The following is an 18021-nucleotide window of genomic DNA, read 5'->3' as shown; positions in this document are numbered from 1 at the left end:
GCTGCCCCGAGTTACGCGCTCGTCCAGGCCGGGGCCGTGACCCGGACGGGCCCCCGCGCAGCGCCTGGCCCGGCGCCCGGCACCGAGTCGGCGCTGAGGAAACGCTGGCCGGGTTGAATTAATTTCGCAAAATCACTCAGGGGAGGATCTCGTGCTCGAGGCGCGAGGAATGATTCACGGGGTGGTGCTCTGCATTCTTCACCTCGCAGTCACGTCGGGCGGGGCGCCCAGCTGGCCTGGCGAAATACCTGCGGAGTGGAAACGCCGCTCGGCGGCGCGCGGGGAGCGCGCGGGAGGCGCCCCCAGGGGGCACGTTTCCCTGCGCTCCCGGAGCCGGCGACGAGTGGGGGGCGGGCCCGCCGGGCTGAGGGGGCGGGGCCCGGCCGGGCGCCCGCCCCCGCCCCGGCGCAGCGGAAGCCCCGCCCCAGCCGCGCGCGCCCGAGGCGCATGCCCGCCTGCAGCCCCGAGCCGTCGCGCCCTCGCGCCCTCGCGCCCTCGCTCTGGGGGCGGGCTCGCCGCGCGTGCCGGGCCGGGAAGCGGCGCGAGCCGGGCGCTGAGAACGTTCGTCGCGGGGGCGGCTCCAGGGCCTGAGCGGGCGCCGCTGCCGCTTCAGCCGCGGACGCCGGGCCGGAGGTGGCGGGGGAGGCTGCGGCCGCGGGAGACCTCGACGCCCCCTGGGCCGCCCGGGAAGTGAGTAAGGCGGGGGTTCGCGGCGGCGGCGGCCGCCGGCTGCGGCAGGAACGCGCGGTGCTGGAGCCTCGCGCCCGCGAGGAACGGGAGGAGCCCACGCAGCGCCCGGACCTCGGGAGCCTGCGTGGGTGCAGGGCCGGGAGCCGCGGAGACGGCGCGCGGGGAGCCGCGGCCGCTGCACCGCGCGCGCTGCGAGGGGAGACGGCGCCGCGCTCCGGTCCCTGGAGGGGCGAGCGGAGGGGATGGAGCGCAGTCCCGGGCCGGCGCCGCCGGGCTCTGCACCCCGGGCCGGGGAGGGGCGTCTCCGGGGTCCCGAGCGCGCTGTGGCCGTCGGGTGAGGAGCCGGGGTTCGGGCGCTGGGCTGATGCTGCTGGAGCCCGGCTCGCTGGAAGCAGGCTCCGCGTTCGGTGCTGAAGGGGGCAAAGGAGGCAGGTCCTGGCAGAGGGCAGGTGAGGCAGGCAGGCCCTGGCAGAGGGAAGGGAATTTATTTCAGATCACCCCAAAATTGTTTCCTGAGGCGCCTAACTGTGAACCTGCGCACCGCGTCACCCTTGGGAGGCAAGTGTGGCGGGAGGAGAGAGGACCAGCTGCGAGTGCTTGCTGCTCAGTCCCTGTGCCGGGCCTTGGGATTAGGACGTGCCAGCATTCTTAGCAAACGGTTATTGATTCGCTGGCTCCCGTGGGTAGAGAACCATGGTCAGCACTGGGGCCACGAAATAGTGTCCAGCACAACCCTAATTTGCTGCTTAGGAGCTAACAGTTTGTGAAGGTACGCGTATGAAGTACGAAGCAGCATTGAATTTCGTCTCACACCTTACTCACTTTAGGTGCCTCTCAGTTCCCCACCCCCACCCCCAGTATTGGGAAATTGGGGCCATAAATTGCTTGGTTTGGGAATAAAGCAGGAGGGTCAAGGAAGCTTGTGGGAGAAACATAAGAGTCTTGAAGGCTCTTCCACGTAACATTTAAAAGGAGAGAAAAAGAAGAAAATTTGAAAAGAGAAAAGAAGTTCCCTTCCTTCCTATTATTAAGCTCCATGACTATTCACTGCTAAATCCTCAGTGACAAGAGCAGTGCTTGGCCAAACAGCAGTCATGCAAGAAATGTTTATTGCCTGAATGAATGAACCAGGCAGGGTTTTGCTGTATATTATACAGAGCAGTATTGAATCACTCTGGTGTTAGGGATGGCTGATGGACTTCCCCTGGTCCTAAAGTTCCTTTTTTTTTTTTTTTGCCATGTAAGGTAACCCGGGTTCATAGGTTTGGGCATTGAAAACAATGGCTCAGGTGATGGAGTTGCGGTTTCTTGTGGCCTTGCTGCCAACTTCCACATCTTTATTGCAGGTTGGCTGTCAGAACTCACTCCTTGGGCCATTGCTTCAGATCATTCCTTTCTGGCTCCTCTCTTTTCTGTCACTTGAAGAATACTTTTTTCTAGAGAACACCTTTAAAATTTTTTAAATTTTACTTTTGTCCTGGTTCTTGGATTGTAGGTCTCTACTGAGAACAAATGTATCTCTGCTCCTCTGTATGGGCTGGAATTCTGCCTGTTCTCTGCCTTGGTTGGATTTCTAGACTCTCCAGCTCCAGTCTGCTGTTTCAGTTCTCTGGGTTGCAGTGCCTGTTAGGTTACTTTGTCTGCCAAATTAAAACTTGACCTTTTATGAGTTCTTTGAGGATTTTTATCATACATAAGTGGAGTTACCTTTGAAGGGGGTTATGTAGTTAAAGCAGCACTCACAGGGTTTTTGAGTGTCCACTGTGCGTGAGAGACAAAATTTCTACTTAGAAAATTAGGCTGAGAACCAGTAGAATGCCAAGTTACCCTTTACTTTAGAAATTTCTCAGGACCTATATATCCTCATAATAAAAAATAAGGGTCATATTAATCCAAATTTGGCCTTATGTGGTCAGCCTTGAAGAACGAAGTCAATTTCTCTTTAGTTTTATTACTTTGTACTTTAGAGTGCATCCAGTAGGCATCTCTTGTACTTGTTTTGGGTCCTGTAATATTGGGTGCCTTGTTCTGTGTTTTCCCAAGGATATTTAATTTATATTTATTTAAAAATATATACATTTTAATTGATTTTTAGAGAGAGGAAGGAGGGGGAGAGAAACATTGGCTGCCTTCTACCAGGGATTGAGCCTGCAACCTGGGCATGTGCCCTGACCGGAAATCGAACTGGCAACCTTCAGTGCCCAGGATGATGCCCAACCATCTGAGCTACACCGGCCAGGGCTAATACATATTTATTTTAAAATCAACTTTATTGACATATAGTTTACATATAATAAAATGCATAGATATCCACGTACAGTGGATGAGTTTTGAAAATGTGTGTATTTTGTAACCACTGTCCCAATCAGGATATAGAGAATTATATCACCCCAGAAAGTTCCCTCAGGCTGGTTTGCAGACCCCCATTATTTATTTATTTTATTTTATTTTATTTTATTATTTTATTTTATTATTTTATTTTATTTTTTAATCCTCACCCAAGGACTTTAGAGAGAGGGGGAGGGAGAGAGAAACATTGATGTGAGAGAGAACCTTCGATCGGCCGCCTCCCATACATGCCCGGACTGGGGATTGAACCCACAATCTTTTGGTGTACGAGACAACACTCCAACTGAGCCACCCGGCTGGGGCTGACCCCCCTTATTTGATTTATTTCTAATTACACAAGCATCAGGGCTGTGGTGTCTAGTTGTGCAGAATGTATACTGCCTTGTGTAGGAGATGCCATTTATAGCAGAGTCCCTGTGAATGGCAGCTCCTGGGGTTGTGTGGTGCACAGTCAGTGTGGCTGGGTACTGCAGCTCTGCAAATGGCTCATGAGTGCTCACTCTCATAAAATACTCAGACAGCACAGACAGAATAAAAGCCTCCTTGGCCTGCTCCCTTCTCCACCAAAACTGTAATCAGTTTGTTGTTATCCTTCCTGACCTTTCTCTATGCATTTTCATCTATATATAGTAATGCAGAAAAAAGCAGGCTTTCCCCATACTCCCCACATTCATGACATGATACGGTACACATTGTTCTGCAGCTTGTTTTCTAACAGGATATCGGAGATCTTTCCCTGTTGAAACAGGGATCTACCCGATCCTTCTTGACGACTACACACTCTTATGAAGTGTGTGTGTTGTACTGTAGTTTCAGAAATTGCTTCAGTGAATGAAAAGTAGACTTGCTGGGTCAAGGGGCTCATATTTAAATTTTTAATTGATGAAGATTTAACTGTGGTGCCCAGCTGGGCGTGGCTCAGCGGTTGAACATCGACCTAGGATCCAGGCGATCAGGGTTCGATTCCCGGTCAGGGCACATGCCCGGGTTGCGGGCTTGATCAATGACTCTCTCATCATTGATGTTTCTATATCTCTCTCTCCCTCGCTTTTCCTCTCTCTGAAATCAATAAAGATATATTTAAAAAAAAAAAAGATTTAACTATGTTGCTACTTGTGGATCTGCTTCATTTATTTTAAACTGCTGAGTGGTGTTCAGTTGTACACTGAAAGAACCATTTATATATCCTTCACCCACTGAGGGATAGTTAGGTTCCTTTGATACTAATTTTTTTGATGGATATATGTGTTGTGAATGCATACCGCCAGTCTGAGGCTTGCCTTTTCCCTTTATTCACAGTGTCTTTAGTTGTGTACAAGTTTTAAATTTTCGTGTTATATTTATGAAAAAAATTCCCTTAAATTAAAATGTGTGTGTGTCTGGTTAAGTAACTTTTTTCTATCCCAGGGTATGAATTACATATTTCTGTTCTTCTATCACATTGGTGTTTCTCTCTCTCTCTCATCCTTCCTCTCTTCCTCTCTCTCTAAAATCAATTTAAAAAACCATATCCTCAGGTGAGGATTAAAAAAAAAGTTTTACTTTTAGTGTGAAATTTCTATATGGTGTAATGAAGAGATATAATTTGTTTTTCAATTGGGATAACCAGTTTTTCTATAATTTTTTTATTGTGGCAAAATATACATAACAAAATTTACCATTATACCCACTTAAAAAAAAATCTTTATTGATTTCAGAGAGAGGAAGGGAGAAGGGGAGAGAGAGAGAGAGAAACATCAGTGATAAGAGATCAGCTTCCTCCTGCACCCCTCCCTATTGGGGATTGAGCTCGAAACCTAAGCATATGCCCTGACCGGGAATTGAACCGCAACCTCCTTGATCTTAGGTGGATGCTCAACCGCTGAGCCACGCTGGCTGGGTTATACCCATTTTTAAGTGTACAGTTCTGTGGCATTAAATACATTCACAATGTTGTGTACCGCACCACTGTCCATCTCCAGAACTTTTTTATATTTTCCAATGTGAAACACTGTACCCATTAAACATCAACTCCCAGTTCTCTCCTTCCTTCAGCCCAGCAACCACCGTTCTACTTTTTGTCTCTATGAATTTGATGACTCTGATACCTCATATAAGTGGAATCATATAATATATATCCTTCTGTGTTTGTCTTACTTAGCATAGTGTCTTCAATTTATATTGTTGCATGTGTCAGGGTTTTTCTTTTTTAAGGCTGAATACTATTTCATTGTATGGATATATCACATTTGTTTATGAATTCACCCATCAGTGGACACTTTAGTTGTTTCCAGCTTTTGGCTACTGTGAATAATGCCGTTGTGAACATGGGTGTGCAAATACCTGTTCAAGTCCCTTCAGTTATTTTGTGTATATATCCAGAAGTGGAACTGCCCATGATAATTTAAAAAAATATATTTTTATTGATTTCAGAGGGAGGAAGGGAGAGGGCGAGAGAGATAGAAACATCAATGATGAGGGAGAGTCATTGATCGGCTGCCTCCTGCATGCCCCCTACTGGGGATCCAGCCTGTAACCTGGACACTGCCCTGACGGGGAACCAAACCAACGACCTATTGGTGCATGGGACGACACCGGCCAGGGCTTAGCTTTTTTGAGTCAATACCTAGGAGCATGATTGCTGAGTCGTATGGTTAGAGTATGTTTAGCTTTGTAAGAAACTGCCTGTCTTCCAAAGTGACTGTACAATTTTGCTTCCAATAATTAAAAAAAATTTATTTTCTAGCACTCTAAATGTACTTAAAAAATAAGTCTTTGTAAAACTGTTCTGTAAAATTAAACTTCGTCTGGAATGAATTCATATTCCAGTTGTTGCTTTTGTTGGTTGTCTCTCTTAGCATTATATTTCTTTGTGTGTTTTGAAGTGTTGATTTACAACCTCACTTGAGTGTTAGTGCTTTTAATTTTGTGTTTCTCATTTCTGTGCTCAAGGGTCTCTGTGTGGTGATATCTTACATGCTTTCATTGACTACTGGAACCTAATAAAAAATTGGATACGATAATGATGGGTCAGGGGTCCTGTTCTTTGAGGTAATTGGGGCCCTTTTAGAACCACTCACAGAGTATGTGAATGTCTTGGTTCAGTTCCTGGTCACGAGTCTGTGTTTTTATCTTCTCATATTTTTAAGCCCAGAGCGTTGCATAAACTGTAGTTCTAGGCAGAGACTGGCAGCAGTATTTTTTAGTTTCCTTTCAGCTCCAGCGTCATCCTTGGCTATGAATCTGGCTCAGATAGCTCCTGTTTCTCCAGGTCCTTTGCTTTGTGTTTCACTATTGCCCTGAAGGAAATATACATCTGCTTCTGGACTCAGTGTCCAGCAAGCTTGTAGCTTCCACCCTGCTCACAATTTTGTGTGTCTGTTCTGTTTCTGATCCAAATGAAGGTTTTTCTTGCTGAACCTTCCTAAGTCACTTAAAAATATTTAAAATATATTTTATCTATTACTGTGTATTTGAAGCAGAAGGGATACATCCAAGGGTCTACTTACTGAATTGCTTTCACTAGAAGACTTAACTGCCAGGCTTCTTTCTAAACTTTATACTATTTTGTTTTGTTTTGTTTTGTTTTCTGTGTTATTGCAACACCTACACCCTTCAGTTCAAAAGTTGAAGACCAGTGATGATAATGGGTACTTTTATCTTTTTCCTTAATGGAAATGCTTCCAGAATTTCACTGTTAGATATCATACTTACTGAAGGTTTCTGGTAGATGTCTTTGTCAACTTAAGGAAGTTTTCTTCTGTTCTTGGTTTGTATTTTTATTGGGCATTGAATTTTATCAAGGCTTTGGGGAGGGCCTTTGTTGAAATTATCATTTTCTCTTTAATATGTTAAGAATAAGAGAGACTTTTCTGAGTTACTGATAACCAAGAGAAACATACATTGTATGTGATTTACTTGTCAATGCATTTTTAACAAAAAATGAACCTTTAAAGAAAACACTTTTTTTTTTTTTTAATCCTCACCTGAGGATGTTTTTTCCATTGCTCTTCAGAGAGAGTGGAAGGGAGAGAGAGACACACACACACCAATGTGAGAGAGAGACATCGATTGGTTGCCTCCTGAATGCACACATCCTGACTGGCGCCGGGGATTGAGCCTGCAACGAGCACGTGCCTCTGGCTGGAGTTGAACCTGGGACCCTTTAGTCTGCAGGACGACACTCTAACCACTGAACCAAACTGGCTGGGGCCACACTTTTATTTTGAATTTTGCATATTGACAACATTATATGTAAGCTAAAACAGAACTGAAATGCAGTAGTAATCAGGTTTGGACTAAATATTCTTTTTTAAAAAAAGTATTTATTTAAGAAAGAGAGGGGAAGGAGGGGAGAGAGAAACATCAATGTGAGAGAGTCACATCTATTGGTTGCTTCTCCCATGTCCCCCGAATGGGGCCAGGGATTGAACCTGCAATGTGCCCTTGACCAGGAATTGAACCCTTAATCCTTCAGAGTGAGGGCTGATGCTCTAACCACTGAGACACACTGGCCAGGGTGTGTGCTAAAAGCTTGACATAATTTATTTAATCATTACCACAGCCCTGTGAGGTTGGTTTTGCTATTTAAGAGCTCTGTGTACTAGTGTAGTGCAGTATTTAAATGTTTTTTACTGGAACCTAGAAAAGTTCTTCAGATTTGTAAAATGGAAAATCTCTAGGGTTTTACAAACATTTACTTTCCCTGGCATTTTTTTTTTTAATCTGAAAGAAGAGAAAAGAAGTAGTATTAGAGGAAGGACAGTGGAGAATTTTCCTGAAATAAGCTAGGAAGTTAGCTCCCTTTCAGGGAAGTTTGACAAGTTATAGCTATGTACTTAATAATGACAATCTCAGTCTTCTCTGTTTCTTAATTACATGGGCATCCAGAGAAAATTGACAGGAGTTTAGACAGTGAACTTGCACAAGAAGTTTTGATACCTGGATGCTTTGAAGTAACAAAGCTGGAAGGGTTAATACATTAATAAAAGGGCTCAAGGGAAGTGAAGGATATTTAACACTTAGGTGCAGTACAGAGACATTCTGGAAACCTTTCTAGAGCCTGCTCTCTTTCCTTTCATTTTTACTCACATTTTGCCTGCAGACTTAGTCTAACTCTGGAACACAGTGCTCCCTAGATAGGACTAACAGGGGTTTTGTTGCTCTAGCCTCCAGACCCTGTTTATGAATTAAGTTCTGATCCAGGTGAGCAAATTCCTGGAATCCTGGTGTTTGTCCTGAAGGGGGCAGTGTGGCACAGCGTAAAGAGAGTGGACTTTGGAGCCAAATTGGGTGCCTAAATCCACAAATTACTAGCTTTGTAACCTTAGGCCAATTTAACTAACCACGTAAGCTCTAAATTTCCTCTTCTAATTCTGCCATCCATAGTCTTCCTTTGCTCCTCAAACCAGGCACAGTCTTCTCATTCTTGTTCGTTTTGTTTTGTTTTGTTTTGTTTTAACATCAGAGGTTTCCAAAGTGGGAGGCATGCAGAAGTGATCCTCTAGGTAGGGTTTAACAAGGAAATAGGAGTAGTTAACTTTCACTAATATTTAATCCATAGGTTGACACTTGACTCCCCTCTGTGTGTGTGACGATACACATCAGGTCTGGTACTCAAGGTAAGCTGAGAGGAAGGGAGTGGGGACACCTCAACCTGGAGGGGGTGATACGTGAGCCTCCATATTTATTTGCTTACCTTCTGTTCAGACATATTGCAGTTCACCTCTGCTTGGTTTAGTGGTCTTTTAGATTCTATTATCTGATGGGAATGAAATGAGCCTTGCTCAATAGACAAAGGGCTTAAAAAGATTCCTACAAAGAAACTGCAGGTTGAAGTTTCAGATTCAACTGAAGATTGAAGTAATAATGCCGGGACACATGAACTGCAAGCTAAAGCAGAGCTGACACTTCTGTTTACGTTATGGGCTTGTGGTCAGTTAATTGCAAGTACAAAGACAATAATCTAAGCAGACTAAAAGGGAATCAGTAAAAAAGCAACAACTTACAGTTGTTAAAAATGCTATTTGATATGTGGATTTACTTATATATATCACGAATATATTGTGCCTAAGATATTTACTAATGATAATATAAGGCTCGTGTTATCAGTTGAGATATTTTAAAACTAAGCATTCAGAATATGAAGGCAAAGTTATTGAGCTTTTTCAGTGCTAACATGGATCTAGTACCTTACATTTTTAACTTAATTACACATTTTTAAAGGTTTCATGGAGATTTCTTACTTCAGGAGTAAAAAACAAAAAGCTACAAACCTTTGTTCTTCCTGGTTTGGTAGTAATGGCTGAAATAATATATAGACAAATTAATAATTTTAGTTTGATGAATTGCATCCCTTGTTAGCAAATATTGTTGGGATACTCCTAGAAAACATTGCTGAAGATTTGAAGTAATAAATATTATACCAAATTATGGGGTTTGTGAGAGTTTTTGTTCATTTGGGTAAAAATACAGAGCTTACAGTATTTAGTATACTCCATTTTATTAATAAAATATGTGAAGACCTGCCCCCCCAAAACCACTAAAGAAAAGGCTTATCAGAGAATGCATTCAAAGTAAAGGACTTACAATTTTATTATGAAATAGGACATGTAATAGCATAAAGAATAATACAGTGTACCCAGAACCCAGCCTCATAAAACATTGCTGATAGAGTAGGGTCCTCTGCAATCACTTAATCCTGCTTCCATCTCCAGAGCTATCACTTTTCTGAATTGGGTGAGACATCTTTCATGTGCACTTGAAAAGAATTTCTATTTTGTCATTATTGGGTGACATAATATCAATTAGATCTAGTTGGCTGAGGGTGTTCAGTCCTTCCACGTCCTTCTTGACTGTCTAGTGTTGATCGTGGAGGAGTGTTGAAGTCTCCAAGTGTAAGTGTGGATTTGTCTAGTTCTTTCAGTTCTGTCCATTTTTCTCAGTGTAGTTTGAGGCACCATGGTTAGGTATGTAGACATTTAGGATTGTTATGTCGTAGGGAAATCTGTATGTTACAGGCCCAACAATACAATTTTATAGGTATAATTTTATGTAGTTGCTTTTTATTTTTTTAATCTTTACTTTTTAAAATTCTCACCCAAATATATGTTCTTATTGATTTTTAGAGAGAAAGGAAGGAAGAGAGAGAGAAACATCGATTGGCTGCCTCTCACATGCACCCTGTAGGGATTGAGCCCTTAACTTAGGTACATGCCCTGACCGTGAATTGAACCCACAACCTTTTGGTGAGTGTGATGATGCTCCAACCGGCTCAGTCACCTGGCCAGGGCTGCATTTGTTTTTTAAATCAGTTAAGAGAATGAGGAGAAATGAGTATGTGTTTATATTGTCTTTTTTAAAAAAATTAAACTTTATTATTTAGGACAGTTTTAGATTTATAAAAAAATGGAAATAGCATCTCATGCCCTATTCTGTTATTAACCTCCTACATTAGCATGTTTGTTACAGTTAATGAACCAATGATGATACATTATTACTAACTAAAATCCACACTTTATTCAGATTTCCTTAGTGTTTACCTAGTAGCCTTTTTTTGTTCCACAATCCTACCCAGAATACTACGTCACATGTAGTTGTCAAGTCTTCTTAGATGTCTCTTGGTTTTGTCAGTTTCTCAGACTTTTTGGTCAAGTTTTTGATGAATTTGAGGAGCACTGATAAGGTATTTGTAGGTTATCCCTCAGCTGGGATTTGTCTGATGTTTTTTTCTCATGATTAAACTGGTTTCGTGGGTTTGGGGGAGGAAGACCACAGAGGTAAAATGCCGTTTTCATCACATGTCAAGGACATACAATGTCAACATGACTTACTGCCGCTGATGTTGAACTGGCCCTGGCTGAGGTCGTGCTTATCAGGGTCCTCCACTGTTGAGGTACTTCCCGCTCCCCCTCTTCCACGCTGTGTCTTTGTAAGGAAGTCACTGTGTACAGCCCACACTTCAGGAGTGGGAGTTAGGCTTCATTTTCTTCTGGGCTGAGTATCAACATAAATTATTTGGACTTCACAGGGTAGTTGTCTCTCCTTCATTTATGAATTTATTCACTCATTTATATCAGTATTGACATGAATATGCAGTACTATTTTATTTATTTTGCTGCTGAAATTATTCCAACTTTGGCCATTGGGAGCATTCAGTTGGCGTCCCTTTGATACACTCCTAGCGTGTGGTGGTTTTTCCTCCCAGAACTTCTTTACTTTCTACACTACAAGGTGCATCAGGCTTGTCTTGTGTATTTCCTGCCTCAGTCATTTCTCCTGGTTCCTTTTATTGGAGAATGGTATTATAAACCAAAATTTGGGCACTAGGTGTGCTCATTGCTATTGGGATGTTGTTCTGTGCCCTCTCAGTTCACAGAGCAGGGAGGTATGTGTGCGTGCTAACTCATGCATGTACACACATCTATAATTACTTCTCTACCTCTGCATCTGTATTGAGTGAAACATGATCTTATGCGGATGCCTGCAGTTGTAATCCATTACCACATGGATCATTCTGGTTTCTCACCTTGCTTATCTGTAACCTCACACACCACCAAATGCCATCTTTACCTAATCGTTCAATTCCAGTATACATGATAGCAGTATTAGAATTGGTACTTTACATAACCGGTGGGAAACTAGAGTACAGTTCTTAGGAATATTTTGTTTTGCTTTTAGTCTCACAGACACCATTCGTTTCCAGAGTTACTTAGGTCACTTCCTGTTGCCTCACTGTCTCTGGTGAGGTTGTGTCAGACATTTGTAATGCAGTTAGATTGCTTTGTCACATACTGCATTTTACTCTTTAGGGTCCTCTGATGTCCTGAGGGATTTAATAAAAATTTACAAGCATTAAGGTTCACTCTGTGTTGTAAATTTCTGTCTGTTTGGACAAATGCATAGCATCATGTATCCACCCTTGCAGTATCATTTGAAGTTTTACCACCCCAAAAGTCTGCGCTCCACCTAGTCACCCGCTTCCCCTTCCCCCTAAATCTCTGTCAACCACTGATCATTTTACCATTTCTGTAGTTTTGTTTTTTCACACATCCATCATCTTGATAGTTAACCTTTTTTTTTTTTTTTGACTGTGTGGTAATGAGGTTTAAGATCTACTGTCTCAGCAAATGTCAGGTATACAATATGATATTATCAACTGAAGTCACCATGCTGTACATTCAGTTCCCATCTTATAACTAAAAGTTTGTATCCTTTGACCAACATCTGTTTCCCCCACCCTTAGCCCTTGGCAGCCACCATTCTACTCTGCTTCTAGAATGAGTTTTTTGTTGTTGGTATTATTAGATTCCACATATGAGTGGGATCATATAATATTTGTCTTTCTGTCTGGAGTATTTCACTTTGTGCTCTAATTTTTTTTTTTTAATTGGGTGGAATGAAGCTCCTGAGTAGGGTGGTTAGGATCCACTGAAGAGCGAACATGTTTGAATAAATACACTTAGTGGATCTCTCTCCGTGTGTCCACAGGATGAACGACAGGAAGAAGGGGGCACAGAGTCCTGAGATCACGGCGTCATAGAATATTATTTGTGCATTCACGTGGACAAAGATTTTGGCAGTTGAAATGGGAAAAAAAGGGTGGATATGAGAGTGATTATGAGGAAGGAAATGGCAGGGTTTGAAATCAGAATTAGTATGTGAAAAGGAATGATAGGAGGTTTGGTTATTTCTAGATTATGAGGCCAAGAAAAGGCAAAGTGCCAGGAGTTCAAGTGGAAGGAAGTAGAGAGAGTACTTACATTCATGTTAGTGTTGCTCTTCAAGGTTATATCAGGAAGACAAGGTCATATAATCAGCCGTGGCAGTAGGATTAGGTCTTTGTTGAGTAGAACTGTTAAAATCATAATTACAAAGATGCAGGTCTTAGTACCCACAGAGCAGTGGGAGGGAGTCAGCTCTCACTGAGGCCTAAGGAAATCATTTATAGCCAGTTTATGTGTACCCCATACATTTTATGTCATCTGAAGTATAAGCTTGGTTGAAATGAAAAGACTTATTGTTTTAGTTTGAGTTCCCCTAGGAGCTGACTCTTGGACAAGGATTTGAGTGCAAGTATTTTGTTTTGGAGGTTATCCCAGGAAATGACCGAGAAGTGAGATAGGGAAGGGAAGTTAGCAAATAAAGGGTTTGTTATCAAGCAAGTTGCCGTTGCGGATACCTGGAACTTATTCCCACTGGGGAGCTCTAGAAGCCAGTGTAAAACTTTTTATACCCCTTGAGGGGGTGAGTAGGTGGAGTGTTTGTATACCAACTCCGTCAATCACTGGTTAAGACTATTGCAGGGAGTGGTATTGTATAATATTTTAGTATTTCAGTCCTGCTCTGAAGGAAACAAAATGGACTTCAGGGATCAGGTTAAAAAAAAGCAGATGCTGTCAGTCCAAAATAGACAGAATTGGTAAAGGCCAGGAGATACTGACTCTTTCCTTAATACCCTGCCATACGGTTCCAGCGTCTCTAATTTGTTGATAATAGGCCATCAATCCCCTCCCACCCCTACCCCCATCCCTTGCCTCCAGCCCAGGCTTAAATGAACTAGTCCAGCAGCACATTAGGACTGGCTCTAGATGTTTTTTTTGAATGTTAAATCCTGGGTCATGGGAGAATGCCCCCATATCGACCAGCTTTTCCTTACTAACTTTATTCTTGGCCCCCAGGTTCAGCACTTTCAAGATCCGTTCCCAGGTATGCTCTCCCAGTTCCTGCCAGTGCATATCATCAGTTCCAGCAGCTGTTTTGGTGAATCACCCCTTTCCATCCAAAGCAGGGACAGTACCTCCTTGTTCCAGTGATGCCAAGACTTGACCTTATTTATTAGCCTGGATGCAGCGAGGGAGGTAGGGGCAGTCCTGATGAGGGTGAGCATCTTTCGAGGCATGCACCTGAGATGAGGCCTTTGCTTAGTCTTTAGTTAGGCACAGGAGACTGCCCTCTTGTATCAAGAGCAAGAGAGCCACTTCTGATGGCTCAGAGGTTCCAGGAGAATCCTGGCTGGACCGTGAATTCAATCTCCTCTGTAATTTGCCTACTTTCATAATCAGAATTTGGGCCTGATTCTTAGCATCTCTGTTGTAGGTCCTACAAACCTCAAATGCCTACTGTTTGGTCCTTTAAAAAAGTTTGTTGATTCCTGCTCAGTGGGTAATGTGCCCTTTTATTCTGGCTTGTTTTAATAGTTTTTCTTTGTCTTTACTTTGCAGCTATTTGATTATGATGTGTCCATTAAGATGGCTTTTTTTTTTTTTTTTTTTTAGCTTTTACTTGTTTGGGGTTTGCTCACTTTTTTGAACTTCTAGGTATATGTCTTTCATCAGACTTGTTAAGCTTTCAACCATTATGTCTTCATGCATTGTTTTGGGACCCCATCACTACATTCTTTCTTTTTTTCTTCTGGGATTCTGATAGCACAATGAATATTAGACCTTCTGTTTTTGCCTGCCAAGCCTCAGCCTTTACTCCTTGCTCTTTTAAAAAAATTTTTTCTGTTGTTCAGATTGGGTAATTTCTGTCTGATCTTTTTAAAAGTATATTGACTCTTTCCCCTTTTACCTTCATTCTGCTGCTGTGGCCCTCCAGTGATTTTCCTCCCTCAGTTACTGTGTATTTCAATTCTAACGTTTTTATTTGGTGATTCTTTATATCTTTTCTCTGCTGACACAGTATTTTAACTTTTGTTTCAAGAGTGTTTGTGATGCCCAGCTGGTATGGCTCAGTAATTGAGCATCTTTCGGTGAGCCTGGAGGTCACGGTTTGATTCTCAGTCAGGGCACATGCCAGGGTTGCAGGCTCAGTCCCCAGTAGTGGGCGTGCAGTAGGCAGCTGATTGATGTTTCTCTCTCATTGATGTTTCTGTCTCTCTCCCTCTCTCTTCCTCTCTCTGAAATCAATAAATATGTTTTTTAAAAAAGACTGTTTGGGATTGCTCATTCGAGCATTTTTATGATCGCTGCTTTAATGTCTGTCAGATTACTCCATCTGTGTCCTCTTGTTATTGCATTTGCTGATTGTTTTTTCCCTTGTGAGTTAAGATTTTCATGGTTTTTTGTTTGCCAAATAACTATATTTTTTTGAATGTTGTAAGACTTGGGGGTCTTTAAATTTTATGGAAAATGTTGATATTTTTGTTTTAGTGAGCACTTGCCCTGGTTAGTTTTAGTCCATAAGTTTCTATGCACCTTCTATTAGCTGTGGTTCTAATGTGAGTTCAGTTTTCAGTTTTTTTCAGTGCTGTCCAGATCTGTGCCACTATGGGGGCCACTTTTGCTGCTACTGCCCCCGCCTCCACTACAGGATTGCCGGCTGGCTGGGGTGGGAGAAAATGAAGGAAAAGGAAAGAGAAAAAGATCGGTCTCTGCGAGCTTTAATTCTTCTCTTTGAGCTGGAACTAGAGGGTTCTGAAGATTTCTCTGTGTATATAACACAGTGCTAGGTTTGGGGGTTCACACTGGGTTGAGGTTAAGCCAGGTGATACAAGAGGGAAAAAATGGTAAAGTCACCATGTGTCCCGTGGTACTTTGAATTCTGTGTTCTTCCCTGATCCACTTGCTGATATTTACTTTACACGGAGCTCAGGTCACTGCAGCATGCATTCTGTGCAGGTTTATAGTCACATTCAGTACGAGAGTAAGGCTGGTGTGTGCTCACTCTGTTTTACCTGGGTCCAGTACTTACAGGCCTGGGCTTCATACCTCGTGTGTCAGTCACCAGCTGCCTCCGCATGGGGGTGGATTGCTTCCCAGGCATTGCTTAAGGAGTGTTCAGCCAACTGCAGGTTGTCCTCCAGAGAGGGGTGCAGCTGTGGGAAGTTGGCATCCAGGTAAGGGTATCTGGCCAGGTCCCGAACAGCATCTGCTACATTATCATACTGTTTCCTTCCTTCCTTTTTGACTTACATGTCTTGAGCATCTTTTCATAAATTGCATACACCTGCCTTGTTCTTTTTATTTTCTTATTTTTTATTAATATATCTTTATTGATTTCAGAGAGAGGAAAGGAGAGAGAGAGAGAGAGAGAAACATCAATGATGAGAGAGTCATCGATCAGCTGCCTCCTGCGCGCCCCCGACTGGGGATCGAGCCCACAACCCGGGCATGTGCCCTGACCAGGAATCGAACCTCCATCGCCTGGATCCTAGGTCGATGCTCAACTGCTGAGCCACGCCCAGCCAGGCCATATTTAGACATTTTAAAACTCATTTAAGTACAAACATCAAACATATTCAATTTTCTAAAAACTGCCAGGCAACACAGTGGCAAAATAACCTTATGAATGTATTTTTATTTTAAAATTTATTTCTAATCTTTATTCATATACATATATGGTTAAATAATCGTTACTGCAATATGAATACAGTATTTTAATTTAGTCGACATCATATGCAGGCTCGCATGTTGCATATATTTCATATTTATTTTTAAAAGAGCCAATTATGGTTAACTTCATGCTACAGCTCTGAATTTTGAGGATTTTTTTATAGTATGAACAATTTTCCAAACTTAATGGTTACATGAATATGATTTCCTAAAGCAATTGAAACATTAGAAACATTGTTTCTGAAAGATTAGTATCAAATCCTTGTAGTTGGGCAGATCTTGGTTATCTTTCATATACCTGAGTCAAATCTTACTTGGAGTTCATTTCTGAAATCAGTGAGTACCTGGGAAATCTAATATAGATAAAAATTCCTTTTGAAATTTCCTCAGGAACAATACCATGGTGGAGATCAATGTATATAAGTAGTTTGAAGTCTAGCACAGCTAGTTTTTTCTTCATGTTGGTACTGATTACTTTTTCTTTAGTTGAATTATATTTTTGGAAAAAAGGAAGAACAGGCAGAAAGAGGCCCTGGCCTGGTAGTTCAGTTGGTTAGAATGCTGTTCCAATATGCCAAGGTTTCAGGTTCGATCCCCGGTCAAGGGCACATAATAAACAAACAAATAAATAAAAACTGTTCAAACACTTCACTAAACTTAAAAAGAAGAAAGAAAGAGAAGACACAAAGAAAAGGGGAGTGCTTACTCTGTCAGAGGCCAGAGGGAACCGAGACCAGGAACCTGGAGATTCACTTTCTTTCTCACACTCTCTTGGGCTGGGTGATCCTGGTGTGGAGCTGCCCATCATTTAAATAATTCTCTTTCTCTCTCATGTATTTGAATTTGTGTTAGTTAAATGTAAATATATTACAACTCTGGTAAGTTTTAAAAAACAGGTAGTTTAAGTAACAATAACAAAATTAAGACTCAATTTTAAAAACAGGTTTCTTATTGGCTCGTTAGTGTGATGACCTTTGCATTTGTTATCTCAGATTGTTCTGATGCATGTTTTCAGGTATGGTTTGATTCAGGGTCGTAACAACTGTGTGACATGAAGATAACATTTTGTCAGTGTAGATAATTAAATTTCTAAAATGTTTACTTTGTGTGTTAGGAATTTCAAAAGCTCAAGGACTTCGTTAAAAGAAAACATATTAAATTACATAACATCTTCATGGTATCATTAATTACAAATGAGAGTCTCTCCACTAGATTTGTAATCTGCCTGTGTCATCATTGTCGTAATAATTGAAATCATAAGAATAGCAGCTACCATTTGTCCTGTGCTTACCTGACTTAGGCCAGGCACTGTCTAAACGAATTACTGCATTGATCCTATCGCAAGAAGCTACAAAAAGGTGGGGGGACTATTATTCACTGCAGATTTTCCAGTATATCTAGATGTGTCTGCCTTATAAGAGCTGCTTGATAAATACTTGTCAAATGACCAGTTAGTGAAGTATATGTAATTTTTATGCCATTTCAGCAATGAGGATTAAGCCTTAGAGTGATTAAAGCAGCTGCTCAAGAATAGACTTCCGGTAATGGAACTGGAAGTCAAGCCCATGTGGGATGATCATTGTCATTTTGACAGTGGGGACATGCTAATCTAATTGCAGCCAGACATGTGTAGTAACACAATATTAATTACTATTGCTTTAGGTTGGGT

The 18021-nt window shown here is 42.1% G+C and overlaps 1 protein-coding gene across 1 annotated transcript in view; it reads left to right on the top strand.

Moving 5' to 3' along the window:
* The first annotated feature begins 646 nt into the window (after window positions 1–646).
* Window positions 647–18021, top strand: part of DTNB (dystrobrevin beta) — a 136232-nt gene continuing 118857 nt past the window's right edge. The window contains exon 1 of the mRNA XM_087823408.1: window positions 647–690. The gene's annotated coding sequence lies outside the window, so the exon portion shown is untranslated. The remainder of the gene's footprint in view (window positions 691–18021) is intronic.

The sequence above is a fragment of the Miniopterus natalensis genome, chromosome 13 (assembly GCF_054644295.1).
Source record: "Miniopterus natalensis isolate mMinNat1 chromosome 13, mMinNat1.hap1, whole genome shotgun sequence".
Lineage (NCBI taxonomy): Eukaryota > Metazoa > Chordata > Mammalia > Chiroptera > Miniopteridae > Miniopterus > Miniopterus natalensis.
This window is presented reverse-complemented; position numbering and strand designations above follow the sequence as displayed.